General features: G+C 44.3%; 1 long non-coding RNA gene across 1 annotated transcript in view; it reads right to left on the minus strand.

Moving 5' to 3' along the window:
• Positions 1–230: 230 nt before the first annotated feature.
• The window catches only part of LOC306814068, a 1,017,233-nt gene continuing 994,482 nt past the window's right edge, over positions 231–22,981 (minus strand). The window contains exon 3 of the long non-coding RNA XR_013777084.1: positions 231–280. This is a non-coding gene — a long non-coding RNA (uncharacterized lncRNA). The remainder of the gene's footprint in view (positions 281–22,981) is intronic.

A 22,981-nucleotide genomic window follows, 5' to 3' on the forward strand; every position in this document is an offset into this window, starting at 1 on the left:
CTGGCGGCCTCGGCCCTGTTGAAGTGCTGAGAAAAAATCTTTGTCCAGAATCAACCTGCCTTGGGAAAGCCAGGCTGATGGTTCGTCCCTCTCAGTAGGAGCTGAGCAAAAAACAGCTCCCTGCTGGAAGGGTAGGTGAGCAGTCCAAAAGGCCTATAATCCAGCCAATGTGTGGAGTCTCACCTTGTGGGAATGATGCCTAGAGGAGCTAGAACAGAGACTATACAGAGTTAAGGGGAATAAAATGAGTACTTATTGAGAGGCCTTCAAAGGCCACACCCTGGCAGTACCAGTGCCACAGTGTGGCCCCTGCCTGGATGGCTCCAAGATGGAAGCAAGAGAGGGCTTGGTCACATGATCTCACATCTTTATAGACTTTAGTCTATTTGCATACATGAGTCAACCATCCAATTAATAGTCTCAAATTGTAAGGTTTCATCCTCCTTGCTTGCTTGCTGGCCCACCCTCCTTTTTTCATGTTGTTTATGCTTAGGGCCTGGAGTTTGAAGAAACTGTCCTTGAGTCAATAGATGAAATCGGACTATTTTGTCTTCATCACCCTAAGCACAATGGAAAAACATATCCAAGCAGAACAGAAAACTTACAAGTTAAGGCATGAGGATGCCTCCACGATGGGTGTCACCTGTGGAGATCCCCCCACTCTCCGACCTTTCTTCTGGCTAGCTCTGGGTCAGAGATGGAGGGGATTCAGCATGGAAAAAGCAAAAGACCAAAGAAGGCTCCTTTTCCCAGGATAATCCAAGCGTTTATTCCTAAATGGGGTCCAGGGAAAAGAGAAAGCAAGCATGGAGTGGCAGGGTTTTTTCAAACCTCGGGTAAAGAGAGGGGAAACTGAGCTGCAGCAATGGGGTTGCACCGGCAGGGAGGAGCTAAGGGAGGGCTGAACCAACTTCAAAGAACTTCAGAGGAGTACAGAACAAACAATTTTTCTCAGTGCAGCATAAACCAAATTAGTGAAATACAACAATTTGGCTCTTTCAAATTTTCGGCAGACTTCGGACAACACTTTTTTATATGTCCAAATTTTCCACACTTAAAACATGGCCTTTTGGCAAGTTCTGCTGCCATTACTTCTGTGGAGTTGTTTTGTTGAGGAGTTACATGAAGAGCTGTGAGGGTTTTCTCTAGTCTTTGGTCTGCAGCTTCTAGAAATTTCCCAAATTGTTCTGCCAAGGCATATGCTTGAATTGCTGCTACATGCTGAGGAGTACCTATCTTGCTGCATCTGTCTATCATTTGAGGCAAGGTTGGCTTTGGATCAGGCAAGGCACAAATTATGCATTTGCATTCTTCATTGGCATTTGCAAAAGTTAATTTTCGAAGCCGATGGGTGTGGGAGTCCAGAGTATTCCTCTGGCTTCCCTGGAAGCCTCAAGAATCCCCTGGCAGGGTCCCCAAAGACCCTCAAATGAGACTCAGGTGTCTCAGGGGCTGGATTTAGCTCCTTGGAACAATTTACCAACATTGAGAGAAGAAATGCAAGCTGCAAAAATAAATAGAGTGTAAATTAGACTGTTAGAATGTAGAATTAGCAGATTTCTAGAATGTTTGTGATAAGGGACACGTGGCCAAGATGGAGAATTTGGGGTGTGGATATCTCTTCCTCCTTCTTCTCCATGTCATCCATGCTGGGTGACATGCTGGCACTTTTAGATTGGATGGGGACAGAGCTGGACCATGTTACAAGATTGCATTGTATTGGGAGTCATTTGTAAATACCTAGTATGTAATTTAGACTATATAAGATAAGTCCTGCCTCTACCAGGCAGATTCTGCAATGGACGTCTGGTGAGCAGACCGCTGTTTGCTGGGCAAAGCATTCCTGAGATAAGAAACAATAAACAACCATGAAAACCTCTAAGAACAGCCTCCTGCAGTCTCTCATTGGCGGGCATCGGAAAGAGCTGGGGTCCAGACCACCTTTATGTCCTTCTGAGGTGATCTCAGGTCTAAGGAGAGACCTCGGGCTGTGACAGATGGGGATGTGCATTTTATGACTGCATTGCCTCTTCATTGCTTGAGTCAGGCGATCTATGACAGAAGTGAATGACTCAGATACTCCTTGCTTTTCTTCCATATAAATGCCTTCTGGAACTCCAGTAGGTTGGATTTGCAGAATGGTTTTGTGAGCTGCTTCCTTGATGTGTCTGATCACCTCTTGAGGCAGGGTGGCTGCTTAATCTTGTGGTTTATCAAGAGGAGCCTCTCCTGCTAATTGTGCCAATGTGAGGTTTGCATTTGGACCTCTAGCAGAGGTCTCCCTTAATTTGGTGAGATCTCTTTTCCATTTGACTTCCCATAGCATGAATTGTGCATCTGTTAAGATTTTCATGGCAATATATCTGCAGTCAAAAGGTACTGAATCATAATTATTGAAGGTACCTTTCAATAGTTGCTTGAAGTATGGAGAGCCTAAACCACTCTCTTTCAATGCTTGTCTCAGGTCTTTAATTATATTGTGTGTCACTGGTGCCCATCTGGGATTTGCATTTCTTCTTCCATAACTGACTGGCATGGCCATTAATTGTGTTGATGCCATGTCTAAATCTCCTTCCTTTAATGCCTTTCTTCTAATGTCATCCCAATTGGTAAGTATTTCTTTTGAACAATTTTTTGTTTTATTTTTTGGGGTGGCTCCTCTTCCAGCAGGAAATGGGACTAATTCTCTGTTTGTATTCTGTAGATTGTCTCTATTCTGTGGGTTTGTGTTCTACAAAGATGCTTCTTCTTCAGGCTTCAAGGCTGTATTCATTCCTTCATTCACTCCCCCTTCTGTAAAATGATTTGGTGTTTGCATTTGCTGTTGCATTGTATATTTAAGGGTGCAGTAATAGAAGCAGCCAGAGGTGGCGCTACAGCAGGATGTTGAGCATCTTGTTGCTCACAAAATGGTGTCAGTGGAAGTAGGCAAGCATTGTTTACGGAAGTATACAGGGTACCGCCATTTTGCCGTATGGAAGAAGACCACATGGTGCTGCCATTTTGTTGTACAGAAGGTGTGTGGAGGGCACCGCCATTTTGTGAGAGGCACAGATCCTGTGCACAATCTTCCAACTGGAATAAAAGATCTCTGAGAAATTCCAGCAGAATTACATTATGGTATGTAATTGTTTGACCAAGGGGAGGATTCATCGGCATTGCTTTAATGGCTGAGGGGTGCCAGGGACCCGGGAAAACCTGTGCTGTGCCTAGCTGGTCTGTCGAAGTGTGGGAGAGAGCCCATTCATCCCACTCGGTCCAGGAACTGCTGTTTCTGTATTTTGTTTTGTTTGTGGAGGGTGCAGTATTTGCGTAAATTTGGTCTGCGCACTTTGCGTAAGTGGCACTGTTTGTGCTGCAAGGGGTTCAGGTCTGCCTGATTCCGGGCTACTTTTCACTTTCATAATCTGAAGGTCATGAGTTTGATCCTCACACGGGCCACCTCCTTAATAGCAGTACCACATATTAGTGGCTGGATTCTTTTTTCTTCTGCCTTCATTTAGAGTTAGGATTGAATGCATGAGAGACAGATTTTCTCTTGTTTGGACTCAGTTGTTTATTAATTCTTATTTATAGTATAGAGAGTTCTGCAGCACTTCTAGCAAACAACCTAAAGTGAGAAAAATGTTGGTGTATCTTGCTAGTTACAAGGTCTTTTAAAGCCTAACTATCTAATTAAAAGTTAACATCTCTATTATTTATACTTTTGACCCAATAACCAAACATCTGTGACCCGCACCACAGTACTTGCTAACCAACCAAAAACTGATACCTGAAATCATGAAGATAAAGGGACAAGAAGGGAGAAGCCACCGCCCAAGAACCTCCATCTTGTCCCATACCTATTAATATATTCTAAAACCCCAAATTCCAAACCCTTCATCATGTGAAATTACACACCTCTATTCAAACTACACACCCGTGATTCTAACTCCCTCATTTAAATTTGGAAGCCTTCTCCAAGGCCTCAAGTCAAAAGCGGTGTTCTTTTGAGGGTCATTGTCAGAAAGCACAGGAAGTTTAAATCTCCCAGGCTTCAGGGTTCCAACAGCCACTGATTGGTCTTTAATGAAAGAGAACCATTCCGAAAGGTGGGAAAGAATTGATAATACTCTTCTGCTTCCTATACCCCTGAGCAGTCTAATATTTAATGGGAATCACACAGTTGCCTGTGCAATTGTAAATATCACAGGAAAGGCCGTTCTTCCTTCATATTGCCATAAGATCAAATTCATGGAAAGAATAAGCCCAAGATCTGTGCGAAAGATGGAAATGACATCACAGAGACTAGTTCTACCACATGGGACAGAGTAGTATTGGATATGTGAGAATGAGGTCTGGAAAATTCTGCCCATAGATAAATATAGACCCTGTGCCCTTGGATCTGTAACTCCGAACATAACATTTGATCGTATTGAGGATCCAATGGAAGGATGGAGAGGATGAAAATATCCATTAATCCCCTCACTGAATGTCCCACATTTTTCCATAGTGCAATCAGAGCTCTCATTCCCTATTTAGGAATAGCCGAGCTGGAGAGGGCAGTTGTAAACATCTCAGCCATTATTGAACATATTGAATGGCAGACTACAGATACAATTTCGGCCTTACAGGAAGAAGAAATCCGTGATTTGTCTCATATGGTTTTGCAGAAGAGAATGGATCTCAATTTCCTTCTGACTGCACAAGGTGTATGTGCTATCATTAATACCACTTATTGTTTTTATATAGACCAGAGTAGAAGAATTAAGAAGGATTTGGCTGAAATTCGGAAGAAGACTCAAATTTTTCATTAAGTAACTCTCAGGAATAACACCTTGAACTTTGACTATATCTTCCACACCCTCTCTTCATGGTTACCAAACTGAACCTGGATAAAAGAAATGTTCATAGTAGCTGTAATTATAGTTGGTTTCTGTATGATAGCTGGTTGTGTAAATCAGTGCTGTGGCTAAATAGGGAGTAGAGACTAGATAAGGTAGAGTCTTGTTAGTCTCTAAAAGGGGGGAAATTATGCCGAATTTATTTTTGCCTTTTTTCTTTTATATATTCTCTATATTCTTTACACATTTATCTGTAGTTCTTTAGCCAATTATAGTATCAGTAGCTAGCATTTTGCCTACTCTATTAGACAGAAAGACAAAATAAATTCTCCAGCAGCTCCAAGCTGGGGGTCCAAGGTTAGATTCTCTGGGAAGCCAAGGTTGAAACTAGCTCTCTGAGACACATTTTCATAAAGAGAGTTTAGTTCCTATCTAAGTGAGGGATGGGGATTCAGAAAGGGTTGAACCGGGGGAATTACCTCACCACTTATGTCTCTAATTGGGGATTCTTGTCAGTTATGCTAATTTGCTAAACATATAAAATTTGTAAGCATTTTATGTTATGTATGCATCTTCGGCGCTTTCCACCTAGCAAATTGTGCAACTAAGAATCCTTATAAAGGTAACCCTTTTTATCACCTAACTGTGTCCGGCTCATGATTTTAGAACCAGCGAAAAGGCATCAGTAGACAATCAAACAAACACGGCATTTCGCAAGCAGAAACTTTTTGGAGTGAACTTTTCAAACCGTATATGCTGCACCAAGTGAGCAGGTCCCTGGGGGCCAGGTCACCCCATGTTGGAACCAGGAGACCAGCTCTTTCCCTCCCAACTCACCCTCAGCTCAGAGGACAGCAGCACCAACATCAGCGGAATCCAGTGTTGGATCCCAGAAACCTGAGGGTTTTGAGCTTTCTGTGCTTTCTGGCACTGACCCCCTGGAGAACATTGCTTTTGACCTGAGGCCTTGGAGAAGGCTTCCAAATTTGAGTGATGAAGTTAAAATCACAGGTGTGTAGTTAAATAGAAGTGCATGCTTTCACATGGTAAAGGGGTTTAAATTTGAGGTTTTTATAAAAGTAATAGGTATGGGACAAGATGGAGGATTTCAGGTGGTGTCTTGGTGTTCATCTTTGTTATTCATGGGTTTCAGGTAGCAGTTTCTGGTTGGTGAGTTAGTTTCACACTAAGGGTCATGGGAAGATAGTTATTGGGTTAAAAGGATAAATAACATAGGTGTTAATTTTCTATTAGACTGTTTAGCTTTAAGAGACCTTGTAGCTAGCTGGATCTGTCTCCATTTTGCTCACTTCTAGCACGTGGGTAGAAGTACTGCTGAACGTCCTGTACTTTTTGATGATATTTAATAAACAACCAAGCCCGAACATGAGAAAATCCGTTTCCTTCTGTGCTGGTTTTGCATTGAAGGCACCTAGGAGGAAGGCACACTCAGAGGTTTCTCTCTATGAGAACTTCCTCTGTGAATTGATGGGACAAATTGGAGGCTGGTTTGGTTATTAACAGCCAAAAAAAACAATTGGAGAAGCTAGTTCGATCTGTGACTCACAATTTGAAGCAAGTAACTCGGTAACATCGGCCCGACCTGAGTGCCCCCCCCCCCCCTCCCCCCCATCCTATGCAGCCTGGGCCGGGCAGGGGTGGGCTCGAGAAGCCACTGGCAGGCCCTCGTTCTCAACCAGGGACCCCAATTTCCAGGGGAAGAAGAGTTCTATTGCTAAGATCTTAGGCCTCCTTTCCCCCCCCCCAGTGTAGCCATAGCTTGGTGGGCCCTTGCTGCCAGCTCGAAGCAGCCATGGAGTGGCTGGAGCCCACTCAGTCACCTACGTGGCTATGGGGAAGACAGCTGGGCTTCATTTTGGCAGCGGCCCCTCCACATGCTTCCTGAACTTTGCAGTTTCGTCCAGCCCCCCCAGTGTGGCCTGCGCAGCCTGAGATCCTGGCATGGCTCCAGAATGGCCTGGACCAGTCCCCTGCATCTTCTGTGTGAAATTTTAACTCTTCCAATGCTCGGATAAGATTTGCAGACCTCTTATCCTCCCTTGAGTATGAGGAAATAAAGCAGAAAGTATACACCAAAGTTAGTGAAGTAAGAGCCAAGTTTCCAGATGGGAAGAGATTGAGGAGATGCCATGGAAAGATTGGTTGAAAAGAACCTTTTTGTAAGCTATGGGGTGGACTGTACTGCACTGAAGATTCCTATAAACCTTGGAAAAAACATGGGGGGGTTTAAGTGTTTGAGATAAAGATCTATTGCCCCAAAGGAGAGGGGGGACCTCTGTTCCTGAAAATGAAGTATGAACAGAGGAATTTGAGGAAAGAGAGATGAAGAGAATTCTTGCCTTTGAACAGCTTACCCTTAAAAGTAATACCCCATGAGTTTGACAGCTCACAAACACAGCTCTGGGAAGGCTGTGAAAATGGGAGGAGTTTCACGATTTTGCAGATTCCCAGGCAGCTGCTCTTCATGAAAGTAAAGACACAAGAGAACTTTATTTTTCTCTTGGAAAAATTCCCTATAGCCAAACAAGAAGAAACTCCTCCCTGAAGTGAACTGAAACAATTATTTAAGAGAAGGACTGACTGAAGTGTCTCTGTATGTTGTTTTTAAACTGTGAGAGGTGGGGGGAGGAGGGAGTGGTCTGAAAATCTTATCCTGAATTTCTTATTTCCTCTGTGTTGTTAATAAAGTTTTTCTTTATACCCTTTTAAGTCTGCCTTGTTTTTGCTTCTAATCCTATCTCACAACAGAAATTGAGTATATTAAAATTGGCAAATCTAAACTAAACCAAGACACCTTAGTGTATTTTTAAATCCTGGCTCTGAGTGAAGGCAGAAGAGTCTGAGACAAACCACTAATTAAGTGGTACAAAACTCCAACCGCTGTTACAGTCCAGCAGGCAGCAGGAGGAAGCAGCAGGTTCTGACACTTTTCATCTGCCACTAGAACTGCTCTGTAAGCTCCTACCTTCCCGAGAGGGTTCTTTTTGTCTGCTGTTTTTTTCTTTGTCTCCTGGACCATATAGATTTTGGCAGTCCAATCCACCTGCTTGTTTTTACAGTGCTCCTCATTGTAACGGACCAGCCAGGACTCTGTTTCTTCAAGAAGGGAAGTCAGTTCTTTATTCACAAAGCTCATATAAATATTAATATTCAGAGAATCCCCTAACTCACTGACTCCAACAGGAAATATGAGAAGGTGCTATGTTAAACCTAATTAACCTAATTGATCAGCAATACAGTGAAACTCAGTTCATTGGTCGGTAAGGGCTATTGTATATGTCTATCAAATTTTCTCTCTCTAAATATGTTTGTATATTTTCTTCACTGATTCTCATGGGACAAATCTTTTGTTTATGCATGTGCACACTTATTTTTCTCTCCAAGAATAGGTTGTTGTGTTCTTATAATTTTTCCTTATGGGAACTTACAGGCTACTTCTACCTTAGCTAGAGTAGCAGGGCCTAAACCATATTTTATAAGGCCTTTCTTTTATATCTCTACCTGTCTGCAACACCTCATTAGCCTGACTCTTAGGCGTATGTGCATCCACATGATGGACTTTGTCAGTTTCTCTACCCAGGTAGCAATGTCTTGCCACTCTTCAGCAGCCCAAATTGGTTTTCCTCTGCTCTGCCAACTGGAGTTTTTTCACCTTTCCAGACAGGAGTCAGTGTAGAGTGTTGGTAACTTCTCTCACTCAGCGATATCCAATGCCAGCTTTCATCTCTGCAATCTGACTTGATCCACCTTGTCCTTCAGTAGCTTCTATGACTCACCACATAGGGCTCCATACAGCTGCTTTCCATTTCCTAGTGGTCCCTACATTAGGGCAGGATCCATCAGTGAAGAGAGGGTATTGCATCTTACTTTCTGGTTACTGGTTATATAGTGGGGCCTCCTCAGCATGTCACCTTCTCTTCTTCCTTTCAGATGACAATCCAAAACTTTCACCTTTGGGCCAATTTGTGATGACCTCCAAAGATCCCAGGGCAATTTGGATTTCCTGTTTGAACTAGCTATGCAATGAGAACAATCCACTTACTCCATGTAGCATCAGTGGCATGATGTGTTGCAGAGAATTTTCCTTTAAACATCCAGCCAAACACTGGTAGTTGGGGTGTCAAAAGAAGCTGTTCTTCAGTGCCAATCACTTCTGAGGCAGCTTGAATCCCTTCATAGGCTGCAAGAATATATTTTTTAGTTGGGGTATAGCTGGCCTCAGATTCTCTGTATGCCCGACTCCAGAACCTGAAAGGTCATCCTGGAGTCTCCCCAGGTACCTTCTGCCAGAGACTCCAGGAAAGACCATTCTCCCTGGCTGCGGTGTAGACCATGTTCTTCATATCCTGTCCTGTCCTGACTGGTTGTGAGACACTGGAAAGACTGATGTCTCAAAACATTTTGGGGTACATGTTTGAGGGGAAAGGGGCAGATCAGGCCTAGCCCTGATGTGGCAATACATTGCCCCACATCTCCCATCCCTAGAGTCTGTATCCCAGCACCACAGTGGCTGCCAGTCACTGGTACACCAGAGACAATGCTTCATACCCCACCTCTGGAGCCCCTAACCCAGTTCCTAAGTGGCCAAATTATTGGAAGTCCCACCTGGGGGAAGGACTCAGGAAGGCCAAGGGGTATTTAAAGCCAAATATGAGGTGAGCACATCTTGACTCTACCTCCTCTTGGAATTTGTTGCAGCTGAACTCAACTGAAATCTAAGAGTTGGTAGCTCTGTGGTTTTTTTCTATATCCTTTCTGTCTGTCTTTGTTTCTTCTAATTCCCTCTTCTCAGAATTTTTTTGAGTAACTTAAAATCAAACGGACTTAGAGTTTGCTAAGTTGAATGGGCTTAGTTAATGCTTTGAGAAATGTTTTAGGTTGATTGAATGTTGCACTAAACCATTTGCCAAAGTCATCTGATTTTTTAAAGTTGCCAGTAAAGTCTTTTTTTTTGTTTTGTTTTTGTTTTGTCCTCTTGAGAATATATTGCACCTAACTCACAGTACACATTCAACTGTAAGTCCTTTTAAAAGCCTCATCAAACGAGTTGTTTGGGGCCTTACACTAGTCCAAAGGGATACTATGTGGGCAATCTCTTGCTTGATCTGTTTAAAGACTTGCTGTTGTTTAGGGCCCCACTTGAAAATGTTTTTCTTTTGCTTCACGAGGTACAGAAGACTTACAATCTGGATGTGTTCCAGGATGTGCATTCTCCAAAAGCCCATGGCATCTAGGAAAGTCTGTGCTTCCTTCTTGCTGGTTGGTGGGGACATAGTAGTTATTACCACCGTTGGAAACTGTCTGCATCTCTCTGACCACTTCACCGCTAAGAACTGAATTTCCTGGGCAAGCCCCTTGAATTTACTTTCTTTGACGAAAAAACACACTTTCAGAATAATCTGGATTATTTTTTCCCCTTTCTCAAAAACGTCTTCTGCCATGTTCCCCCATACTGTAATATATGATATAATGTAATTCGTGTAAAGATGTAAAATAATGTAGAATAAGCAATGTTTGTATGAATAAAATAATAAAGAAAACTCAGAAACCAAAAAGACCACCACCAACGAAAAGGACACAGATTGCTTCACCACAGCATTGTAACAGCCAACAAAAGCAGGACAGCCCAGATTAACAAGTAAATAGATGTGGCCACAGCGGAGATGGCTCTTTCAGGAACTGTCCAGGGAACACCCAACCGATGAGCGCCAGACAAGCACCCACGATTAAGATAACCGGAGCCATCGGGGAAAAAAATACATCTCAATGTAAACCAAGACCTGCAAGATACATCTCAATACTATCTTCCCATAAACCAAAACCTGCCTTCATCAGAATTCATCGCCTCCCAGAATATGGTTTTGTCCAGTCCAACACAGAGAAAGAAAACCATATGAATATGCGGAATGACAAAATAAGACAAAGATCTCCGCTCCGGGCTAGAAAACTGTATAAAAACTGGGTTGACCAAGGCGGTTTTGTGAACATTGGGAGATGCGGAGCGGTAGAGTTCGGATCATAGCGCGTTCACCCGGCGCCGATCCCGGGCTCAGCGTTCTTCTTTGTGATTGTGGCTGTCGTGGACCGTATCCTGGTCATGAAATAAATTATTGCTTATTTTTGATTATATTTAATTTGGCTTAATCTCTTTATTATCTATAACAATACCATGACGTCATCGATGTACTACAAATGTTCAGGACCCTCAGCCTTTTCCAGTGCAGTCTGGATCAGTCCATGGCAAATGGTGGGACTGTGCTTCCATCCATGGAGCAGTCAGTTCCAAATGTACTGCACACCCCTATGGATGAAAGCGAACTGGGACCTGCACTCTGCTGCTAGAGGAATGGAGAAAAACGTGTTAACAATGTTGATGGTGGCACCATTTTGCTGCCTTGGACTCTAGTTCTTGCTGAAGTTCCATCATGTCCAGCACGGCAGCACTCAGTGATGATGTGACTTCATTCAGTCCACAGATAGTCTACTGTCAGTCTCCACTCTCCATTGGATTTACACACAGGCCATATAGAACTGTTGAAGAGTGAGTGAGTCTTGCTGACCACTCCCTTGCTCTTCAGTTTGTGAATCATCTTATGGATGGGAATCACAGAGTATTGGTTTGCGCGGTGTTGTTGATGTTGCACTGTTGCAGTGGAGATCGGTGCCCATTGTTCTTCAGTTCTCAGGACTCCCACAGCAGAAGGGTCCTCTGAGAGATCAAACAAGGCATTTGTTGCGGGTTAGGTTTCTTTTCTTTTGTTCCTTCTTACCTATAGAATTTTTCCCATGAGTTGCTGGGAAACACTGACTGCTGGTACTTTGGGTATTTGAGAAAACAAAGCGTTGGCTGGGCCCAGGTAAAAGGAGGGCGGGGGGGGGGGGGGGGGGGGGGGGCGGGGCAGCTACTATCTCTCTTGCGCTGCAGCTTCAGAGTTAGGAAACTCGCTGTTGTTGCTTGGGAAAATGAATTCGCCCTAACCCAGGCCCGAGTTTCTTCTGTGGGATGAGTCTCTTCTTGTGAGAGCAGCCACTGACCTGGCACCTTATTAACACCTGCCTCACTAAAAGAGGGACCTATCGCCATCAGCTCAGGTGCCTGGGAATCCTGAGCCACCTCACCCTGCTCGGAGCCGGCTGTCGCTGCCCCACCCCCACCGCTTCTTCGGCACTGCTCTGGGTTTCTCTACACTGTAGCCCCGCATCGCCCTGCCCTGCTGGGATGTCCCGAAGTTACAATTATTGCCGCGTAGTTTTCTGATACATCTCGTCCACCAGCCCGGGATCTTTTGCTCATTCCTGCCATTTCAGCTTAGTGCTCTTCAGAGTCCTGCATAGGCACCGAGATCGACTGCCCCAGGGCTTTGTGAAGGAAAGCCTCTCCTCCATCCTTTCCCGTCTCCGCCGAGAAGGCTGTCACGGGGTCCCTGGTTCTGTTTGTTATTAATTCCATAGTTATTGTTGTTTGTGAGAGGAATGTTACATTTGTCTTTACAAACAAACTGTAGATCTGTTGGTAGGTAAAGTTAGCACCTATAGATAAAAGAAACAATGGGAGGGATTACACTGATTGATGAATGGAAAAAGAGATTTGCCTTTACAAACAAACTGTAGGTTTGCTGGTAAATAAAATTGGGTAACAGAAGATGAAAGAAGCAACGGGAAGGGGAAAACTGAATTCTACAAGAATTAAAAATTAAAAGGGAGGGTTATACATTAGAGGGGAATGTCAGGTGTCAGGCGTTCCGGGAAGTCTGTGCCTCTCGAGTACCTCAGCCAATGGGGAAAGAGAGAGGGAAAAGCGGCCGGGAAAATAGGATAAAAAGGGAGGCTGTGTCCTCCAAAAATTCGAGAGATCCCAGGGGAATGCCCCATGGCCTCTCCCTTTATTCGAATAAAGCAAAAAGGACTCCTCTGTCTCCTTTTTGGACATAAACCTCTGGTGTTTGTGGGTTAATTTCCCTTACATTTGTTTGCCTTGTTATACATACTAGTAAATATCTGTTATTTCTATCCTCATATCTTTGCCTGAGAGCCCCTTACTTTCAAAATTATAATAATTCGGAGAGAGAGGGTTTACATTCTCCAATCCAAAGGAGGGTCCTGCCTTCCCTAGCAGACACGTGTCTTTCAAACCGAGACAGCATTCAACTGTCTACTTTCTTTTGTCTCCACAGTAACTATCCCAAAATCCCAGGGATATCCTTTTGGGTCTTTGAAATACCCACTCCTGTGGTAATCCACGCCAATGATACACAGGACCTCTGGACAAGTCACAATGATGTGTATTTGCCACTCCTTCCTGGTCAAGTTCACTTCAGTTTCCAGTACTGTCAGTTGTTGGGATTGTCCTGTCACCCCAGCAGTAGAGACAGGTTCTGCCCCTCCATGTTCCAATGGTATTAAAGTGCATTGTGTGCCAGTGTTAACCCCAGCCTTGTATTTTTGTGCCCTGCCATTAGATCTATACAGTCCAAAAGGCACAATTTTCCCTGGCCTCTACCTGGCTAGAGGCAAGGCCCTTCTAGTTCTGGCTATCATTCCCTCCATGGTTCTACATTCTGGATGTTATAAATGAGCACAAAGGGCCATACTCAAAACCAATTTGAAAAATTTATTGAGTACAGACGGCAAAGGCAAATTGCAGCGCTGGGTGGCAGGGAGACTCCGCTCCACAAAACTGCCACACCTGATCGAGTCGCAAGTCCCCCTTTTAAGTTCTTCCCTTCTTGCTGATTCATTTTTCCAGCTCGTTCTGCTTGCTCCTTTTTCCTAAAAAAATTACTAAGACGTTTGGTTATTGTGCTAGCCTAAGCAATCAGTAATCACATACCCACAGACCAGCCCGCATATCCGGGCTTCAAGATTACTTATCTTAAGCCTGCATGTCCAGGTTTCAAGATAACCTATCTTACAACGAACAAAAAGGTCACCATTCCCTCACAATCCCCTAAGCCTGTATGTCCAGGTTTCAAGATAACCTATCTTACAACGAACAAAAAGGTCACCATTCCCTCACAATCCCCTAAGCCTGTATGTCCAGGTTTCAAGATAACCTATCTTACAACGAACAAAAAGGTCACCATTCCCTCACAATCCCCTAAGCCTGTATGTCCAGGTTTCAAGATAACCTATTTTACAACGAACAAAAGGTCATCATTCCCTCACAATGGAGGCCCCTTTAAAGGTATCAGACATGTCATCCTTCCTTCTGTTATGCCTAGCAGCTTGGTCACGGGAAACTGGACCTACATTCATTCTTGCAGTATTCCCTCTTGTAAGGGAAATTAACCCACAAACACCAGAGGTTTATGTCCAAAAAGGAGACAGAGGAGTCCTTTTTGCTTTATTCGAATAAAGGGAGAGGCCATGGGGCATTCCCCTGGGATCTCTCGAATTTTGGAGGACACAGCCTCCCTTTTTATCCTATTTTCCCGGCCGCTTTTCCCTCTCTCTTTCCCCATTGGCTGAGGTACTCGAGAGGCACAGACTTCCCGGAACGCCTGACACCTGACATTCCCCTCTAATGTATAACCCTCCCTTTTAATTTTTAATTCTTGTAGAATTCAGTTTTCCCCCTCCCCGTTGCTTCTTTCATCTTCTGTTACCCAATTTTATTTACCAGCAAACCTACAGTTTGTTTGTAAAGGCAAATCTCTTTTTCCATTCATCAATCAGTGTAATCCCTCCCATTGTTTCTTTTATCTATAGGTGCTAACTTTACCTACCAACAGATCTACAGTTTGTTTGTAAAGACAAATGTAACATTCCTCTCACTCTGCTAGTAGTTTCCTCTTTTAACTTGCGCACTCATACTGCTAGGATGAATGTACCTTTTCCATCCCATCTTCTCATGTCTTTTCCATGCTCACACAGTGTAGTTGCCGGGGTTGGGGTGGTTCCTGCCCCAGGCTGCCACAGCAAGCCCGGATATGCATTCCAAATAGGAACTCCTGGCTGCTTCGAGGCAGGAGTCAGCTACAAGGTCCTTAGATGCAAGTGTGATATATATATATATACCATATTGTAATTCGTGTTTTGTATAAAATAGGTCTGCAAAATAAAAATAAACAAGCCACAGGCAAAGGAATTGATTGCCTCAGAACTTAACATATCTACAGACCGGACTGCTACTGATAAGCACCTTGTAATAAACGGAGCAGGGCCAAAAGCCTTTATTAAATAGCAGCTCTTTTATTGAAAAATTGGGGGAGTCGCCAGGGGCCGACACCTGCTGCTGCTTGCCTAGGCGATGCTGGAAGGAGGTTCCCATGCAGTCCTGACCGAGGGCAGGAATGGGAGTTCCAACCTCACAGGCACGTCCAGAACTCAATCGGGGCTCGTTGGTCCAGGGGTGCCACTTTTCTCAACAGCTCCTTAGTTCATGGGTAGTTAGGACTTCCACTGAAGAGGTGTTTCTTGGGAACTCTGGAAACTTTGCATATGGGGCAGTGTCTTTTGATTGACAGGGAGCAGCAGCAGGCGGCCGGAAGTGAAGTGAGGGACAGGGCGGAAGTAGGAAGTGATTGAACTAGAACTGGGATTGTTTGGGAAAGTACAAACAGATGGCCAACGTGGGGATACAGAACATGCACATCAAGAACAGTAAGTTGCTTAACATTTTAACAGAGGGGACAACTCTTAAAACTATTTGTAACCCTTAATTTTATGGCTGCTGAACCTTTTTATTTACCTCAACCTATCTCCTGGGGAAGCCTAGAAACTCACAGGAGAGCAGCATTTCCCAAAAATCCCATCACCTCCCCAGGACTGCATTCCCCGACTCTGGTTCCCGTAAAGATGAAATCAACCACCTAAAAGCAATACACAACGGACACAAAATCTCGTCAAGGAGCAGGAAGGACTTTTGTCTTGTGTGGACACCAGAGCTGAATTTGAAAGAAACAAAGGACTGTCCTGCTCCAGGCTATGAAAAACAGTATAAAAAGGGGGCCGACCAAGACGGCAGTGTGAACACCAGGGGAACCCACTGCGATAGAGGCTGGGTAGCATCGTGTGTTCACCCAACTCCGAACCCGGGCTCGGTGTTGTTTTTTTCCGGTTGTGGCTGTAATGAAAACCTTTTGTTCGCCTGATAGACCTTGAGAGGACTTGCAAGGATTTGCAAGGACTTGGAGGCTGGGATATCATTTTGCTATTTTGCTTTACTTGCAAGGATGCTGTTAATTATTTTTGCTTTGCTTGTCTGAAAGACCTTGAGAGTGAGCCAAGATGTCTCTAATTGTTTTGCTCTACTTGCCAAGATGCAGATAGTCATTTTCACTTTGCTTGCGTTAATTAACTATCGCCTTAAGTGTTAGTAAGGGTCAGTAAAACAAGGGTGAGGAAGACTACTCACCTTCATCCCTCGACCACCAGAAGGCAGAAGAAGACCCCCTAGCAACTGGAGGAGCGTGCGCAGAACTACTAGAGGGGGGGGCATGAAACCCGAGGAGCATGCGTAGAACTACTAGAGGAGGGGCATGGAACCCCGGAAACTGAACAACTTAAAAGGAGTGAGCGGGGAGGGGGGGGGCGGGGGGCGCGGCAGTTTCGGAGCTGGAGGCTCCTCTGTCGCCCGGCGCTGTGGATTTTGCTTTTGCCTTCTGTAACTAATAAATATTTTTTACTTTGATTCGATCTTTTATGGCCCATTTCATTAATTTATAACAGTGGCTTTCCAGGACCGTATTTTCAGTCGCGAAAATAAAATTTGCCAATTTAACCTTTTAATTCGGTTTGATTCGTTTATTACCTATAACAATCTTGGTGACCCCGACGTGATCCTGATTTTAGGTTCGGGGAGGGGCCCCTTTCCGACCAGGAGGCGCCTCGCTGACTTCAGCGACCTGGTGGAATTGGGGAATTCCCCGAAGCCGGTCAGGATCCCGAATTGAAAATTCGAAAAGCCACAATCGGAAAGGGAAAAGTTGGGCCCCGAGCTCTCGGATAAACCGCAGCAACGCTTTTCACTCATAAAACTCGACGTGCATGAAGAATCCACGCAGGAAAAGGAGCCATAAGTATTGCGTGGTTAAGTGAGGTGTGACTGAGCGCGTGATTGAGACATGATTTTATCACGAAGCGAGTGCGGACCCCAAAATCACAGTTCCATTATCCCGCGAGGGGTGTGGTTGGTTGCGGGGGAAGCGACCGTAACGTGGTATTAACTCTCTCTCTCTCATGTCAAACCTAAAACTTGGGAAGTTTTGGGGGTCGGTCACGGGGGGATCGGGAGGGAAGGTACGTTCCCCGGAATTGGGAATTGGTAAACCTCTCAGATCCTAGGGCAGGACAAGCCCAGGAAAAGGAAAAGAGAGCTCGTCTCCTTTCAAAAAACTCCGCGGAACGGTTCTCCATGTGAGGTGAATAGATTGGAAACATTGAAATAAAGTTTAAACTTCAGGACGGTCGTACCTGGACCCGGCGGTGGTCCCGGTGTCAAACACGGTAAGTAGGCATAACAAAGGTAACTCGGGGGGGGAAACCTTTTAGAGAAAATGGGACAGAAAAAAAGCAAACCTCAGGAAAAAAGGCCAGAGAAGTCAGCTAAGATAAAAAAAGGTAAGTTACCCGAAATCCCCAAGGATAGTCCGCTGGGGTGGATGTTGGAATACTGGGAGCAAGGTTCAGATAAAACAACCAAGTCTAAGGAGAAATTTAAACATTATTGCATAGAGATTTGGGGGGGGAAGGAGATCAAGGAACATGTAGTGTGGCCCATCTTTGGTACATTTGAAAGATGGGTCTGCCAGGCACTGATTACCCACGTGAATGAGAAAAACCCACAGGTAAAGGAGGAGAGGGATTATGCTAAATTATGGAAACACACTAGCACTGGGTTATACCCGGTTAGAACCTGCAAGGATATTACATCTGTAAGCAAAACATGGGAACCCCTGGACAATCTCCCACCCCCGTACCTAAATCCCACTCCTCAACCTCCTCCTGTACCACCCCTGCTTCCCGCACCTACGAACCCCCCATACCAACCTATGCCTCACCCCTCCCCCGCCCCCATCCCCCAGGCACCGGCTGCAGCGGAGCCTCACAGACCCCCTGCTCCCCCCCTCCCAGGACATAAAGTAACAATTCCTGCTGCCGGAGAAATCGGATCCCCGCCAGCAAGCAGGACCCGACACAAAACAAAAAAAGTATATAATGACGATAGTGGGGATGACACAAACGAACATAAACTCCTTCCTTTAAGGGAAGTGCCCATTGCCCCGGGGGCCATCGGATTTGTACACATACCAATTAACACCACAGAGGTGAGAGCATTTAAGAAAGAAATGGGCAGTCTAATGAATCACCCGATAGGGGTCGCAAACCGGTTAGACGAATTTTTAGGAACTAGCGTATACACATATGATGATATTAATGCCATATTGAGGTCATTGTTCAATATCGAGGAACGGGACATGATAAGGCAAGCCGCGATTCGGGATTGGGAGCGGTAATTTTTTGGGTACCGGTAATTAAAGATGTTGAAATAGAATCTGAAACGAGGTTTTGTTTAGGGAATCTGTTGTTAGTTGAAGAAGCAAATTACAACCTGTTGGGGAGGGATTTGATAATAACATTGGAAATAAGTCATATTGTGGAAAGTTCTCAGTTTATGGTACGTTTATTTAGACTAACAATAGAGGAGGAGAATAGAGTTGATTCAAGGGTTTGGAGCACACAAGGGGAGGCGGGGAAATTAGAAATAGAACCCATACACATAAAAATAGATCTAAGAAACCGGTGGGATATGTATCAAAGCTGCAAGACCCAGTAAGCAGGGGTTGGCCCACTTGCCTACAGGCAATTGTGGCAGCAGCATTACTGGTAAAAGAAGCAAAGAAAGTAACATTTGGAGCCTCGTTAGTGGTGTATACTCCTCATGACGTGAGGAGTATATTACAACAAAAAGCAGATAAGTGGCTCACGGATGCTAAGTTGTTGAAATATGAAGCCATACTAATACACTCACATAATTTAGAACTACGAACAACCACTGCATTGAATCCAGCTCAATTCTTGTACGGGGAAGCATCAGAGGGACCAACCCACGAGTGTGCGGAAATAGTGGAATTGCAGACAAAAATCAGAACAGACTTGGAGGAGGAGGAACTCGAAGGGGGGAAAAATGGTTTGTGGATGGGTCAGCTAGGGTAATAGAAGGAAAGAGAAGGTCGGGATATGCAATCGTAGATGGAAAAACAGGGGAAGTAATTGAATCAGGACCCCTCGGTGCAAGCTGGTCGGCTCAAGCATGTGAATTATATGCGGTTTTTCGGGCATTAAAAAGATTAAAAGGGAAAAGGGGAACAATCTTCACAGATTCAAAATATGCCTTTAGGGTGGTCCACACTTTTGGGAAAATTTAGGAGGAAAGGGGGTTAATAAACACTCGAGGACGAGGATTAATTCATGGGGAATTAATAAAGCAAATCTTAGAAGCTATCCAAGAGAAGAGACACCCGAGTGGAAAGTGACCTCCCACCCTGGAAACCTCAAGCTAAGATTGCATCGGACAAGTAAATGAGCGCCTTAGATCAGATAAAGTGTTCAGTTCTTGGGTGCAGGTGTTTTCCTTTTGTTCATTTCAGGTGCCAGATTTGTCGTGAGGTTTAAATCACACATTGTATATGGGGAATCAGGCCTAGAGGTCTCTGTACTAAGTGCCTTGAGGAAGAGCTGTCTCTGACTAAACGAATTCTAATACTTGCCACCAAATTAAATATTATTGAACCGGAGTTAAACAAGTGGTTTCGCTTGTACCAACACAGGATTAGGGGAAAACTAAATTGCAGGACGGTAATTTTGGAAACTGAGTGCCGGAGAGCAAATAAAGTACCTTGTTGGACAGATATAGTAAAATTATCAAGGTGGAATGCCTGTAAGGGACAGTATGCAGTTCGGACTTCACATTGGTCCCCTGAAGAATACTTCTGCTGCCAAGAAGATGGTTTCCCTCGCTGCCAGCAGCAACCTTGTGGGCGTAGGCAGAGGCACAGAAGTACACCTATGGGGAGTCCTGGTGAGCCTGAGCCTAGTCATGTATCCTCTGACTACTGCATACCCAGAGAATGCCCTGAGTCCAGCAATACAAAGCCATAATGAATGTGGGGAGTGCACACGAATTAGTACCACTGCTCACCCTGTCCTAGCTAATTGCACCCCTGAGGGGAAGGAGGAGCACTGCACCCTTAAGGCACTCAGTATGTAAAGTGTAAATTGGGGGAGAAAATGGTATGTTATGATCCCAAGGCAAGAAACAGAAACGGGCAATCAGAGACATTTGCTCATAACACTCACAAAAGAAGTGCAAGCCAGACACCTCTTTCCACATGTGAACAATGCAATCGTACGGTTTGGATAGGGGGAAAAAGAAAATTGGTATTTGTGGCTTATTTTCAGGTGAATCAATTGTGTTATAACAATACTAAAAAGGTAGTGTTCTTTATTGTGTGTTCATTGGCAAAAATATTCATACCATGCTTAATACCTTGTTTTATTAGACTAATACACTCGGTGGTACAGGGCATGTAAATTGCAGCCATGCCCATGGATCCTAAACTTGCATCAGGAAGGGTGAATGGTAGAGCCTTCAAAATAATAAAATTAGGAAGAAGAGAGATGAACACCAGGGCAATAGAGGCGCTGACAAAATTTGAAGAACAGATAGAGAGAAATCAGCTCCCCTATAGAGATTATCGAAAAGAGTCAGTAGAAAAATGGGATGGCAGTGAAGAATCTAAAGAGAATTAAAAAGGGAACACGAATTAATGTGTTTATATAGAAGGGGAGGGATTGTGATATATATATATATATACCATATTGTAATTCGTGTTTTGTATAAAATAAGTCTGCAAAATAAAAATAAACAAGCCACAGGCAAAGGCAGTGATTGCCTCAGAACTAGGTAAATTAACATATCTACAGGCCGGACTGTTACCGATAAGCTCCTATCTCCTGGGGAAGCCCAGAAACTCACAGGGGAGCAGCATTTCCCGAAAATCCCATCACCTCCCCAGGACTGCATTCCCCGACTCTGGTTCCTGTAAAGATGAAATCAACCACCTAAAAGCAATACACAACGGACACAAAATCTCGTCAAGGAGCAGGAAGGACTTTTGTCTTGTGTGGACACCAGAGCTGAATTTGAAAGAAACAAAGGACTGTCCTGCTCCAGGCTATGAAAAACAGTATAAAAAGGGGGCCGACCAAGACGGCGGCGTGAACACCAGGGGAACCCAGTGCGATAGAGGCTGGGTAGCATCGTGTGTTCACCCAACTCCGAACCCGGGCTCGGTGTTGTTTTTTTCCGGTTGTGGCTTTCCAGGACCGTATTTTCGGTCGCGAAAATAAAATTTGCCAATTTAACCTTTTAATTCGGTTTGATTCGTTTATTACCTATAACACAAGCAATGCCTAACGGTTAGGCAGTCAGCTCTTTTGTGAGTTTCGTTTTCGCTTTCAGACCTTCTTAGCTAGATAGGAAATGAGATCTGGTATTGCTGCAGATGTTCCAAAGAAAACTTTTATTTTTACGAAGGGGTCTGCCAGCAAAAATCCAAATACAAAAAAAAAGGGGTTTTATAGGGTTAAGGAGGATTGAAAACTATCCAGTAAAAATTATAAGTTGAAAATTATCCAATTACTTTGTGGTTTTAGGTAAAGAAGTGACCAATCACCTATTAAAGACCAATAGAAATTCTAAAAAATAACAGGGGGACTGAAAGGGGGTGAACATTCCTCTAACATTAGTCATTCTAAGGAATGATTTCTTATCTCAGGGAAGGAGGTTCCAGGGGGTCCCTACAGGGGTAACTGAATCATCCACAACACAAGAAGAACCACAGATCGGCTCATGGAGTGTACTCCCTCTCCCTAGATGGGGAATATCTGCTTCTGATAACAGGGCCTCTGATCTGTACTGGTGAGACTTGGAGAATGCCCTCTTTAAACTCCTTCCTGAGTTTCTGATGCCTTTCTTCAATCCTGTCTTCCAGTTTCCACATATGTTCAGTCAAGTCCATTTCCAGAGCTGAGATTTGGGCTTGTATTGCGGCATGGACAGTGTCTTCATATGTCCAGCACCTTCTTGTCATAGCACCCACTGTCTTGTTTTCCTCATTCCATTGCAGTGTCGCTGGGAAGTGGGAGTACACTTGTGTCCCAAGTTGTGTGAGTTGAATCCACATCAGTGTTGTACATTTTACCAGGTCTGGATGCTTAGTGGTTTGGTCATCATTTGAGAAATGGATGTCTATCATGGCCAGTTTTCGCAAGTGTTGGATTCCTTGCTCAATTGTCTTCCAAGAACCTTGCTGCAGCTGGAGATCTTTTGCGCAAAGGTCTCTCTCCTTCACACTTGCTAACAGTCATGTATAGAGGCTGTGAGGTTTGGGCCTCCTTGTAATCCCTTGGTTGATACTGAGAGGAATGTTACATTTGTCTTTACAAACAAACTGTAGATCTGTTGGTAGGTAAAGTTAACACCTATAGATAAAAGAAACAATGGGAGGGATTACACTGATTGATGAATGGAAAAAGAGATTTGCCTTTACAAACAAACTGTAGGTTTGCTGGTAAATAAAATTGGGTAACAGAAGATGAAAGAAGCAACGGGGAGGGGGAAAACTGAATTCTACAAGAATTAAAAATTAAAAGGGAGGGTTATACATTAGAGGGGAATGTCAGGTGTCAGGCGTTCCGGGAAGTCTGTGCCTCTCGAGTACCTCAGCCAATGGGGAAAGAGAGGGAAAAGCGGCCGGGAAAATAGGATAAAAAGGGAGGCTGCGTCCTCCAAAATTCGAGAGATCCCAGGGGAATGCCCCATGGCCTCTCCCTTTATTCGAATAAAGCAAAAAGGACTCCTGTCTCCTTTTTGGACATAAACCTCTGGTGTTTGTGGGTTAATTTCCCTTACAATACCTACATCACATGATAGAGATCCAAAGTGCCTCACTTCAGTACCATCCAGAATTGCACCGTCACCTTCAGTGTCCCAAATTTGGAACAACCAGCTCAATATGAACATGTCAGGTTATTGGGTGAGGCCTTTCCTCAGATTGCAGAGACTTTTTAAGGACAGAGACTCAGTAATTATTTCCACTGACAATGGCAGCTTGGGCGACGGGGCAGAGGGG

Source organism: Erithacus rubecula (assembly GCF_903797595.1).
Source record: "Erithacus rubecula genome assembly, chromosome: W".
Classification (NCBI taxonomy): Eukaryota; Metazoa; Chordata; class Aves; order Passeriformes; family Muscicapidae; genus Erithacus; species Erithacus rubecula.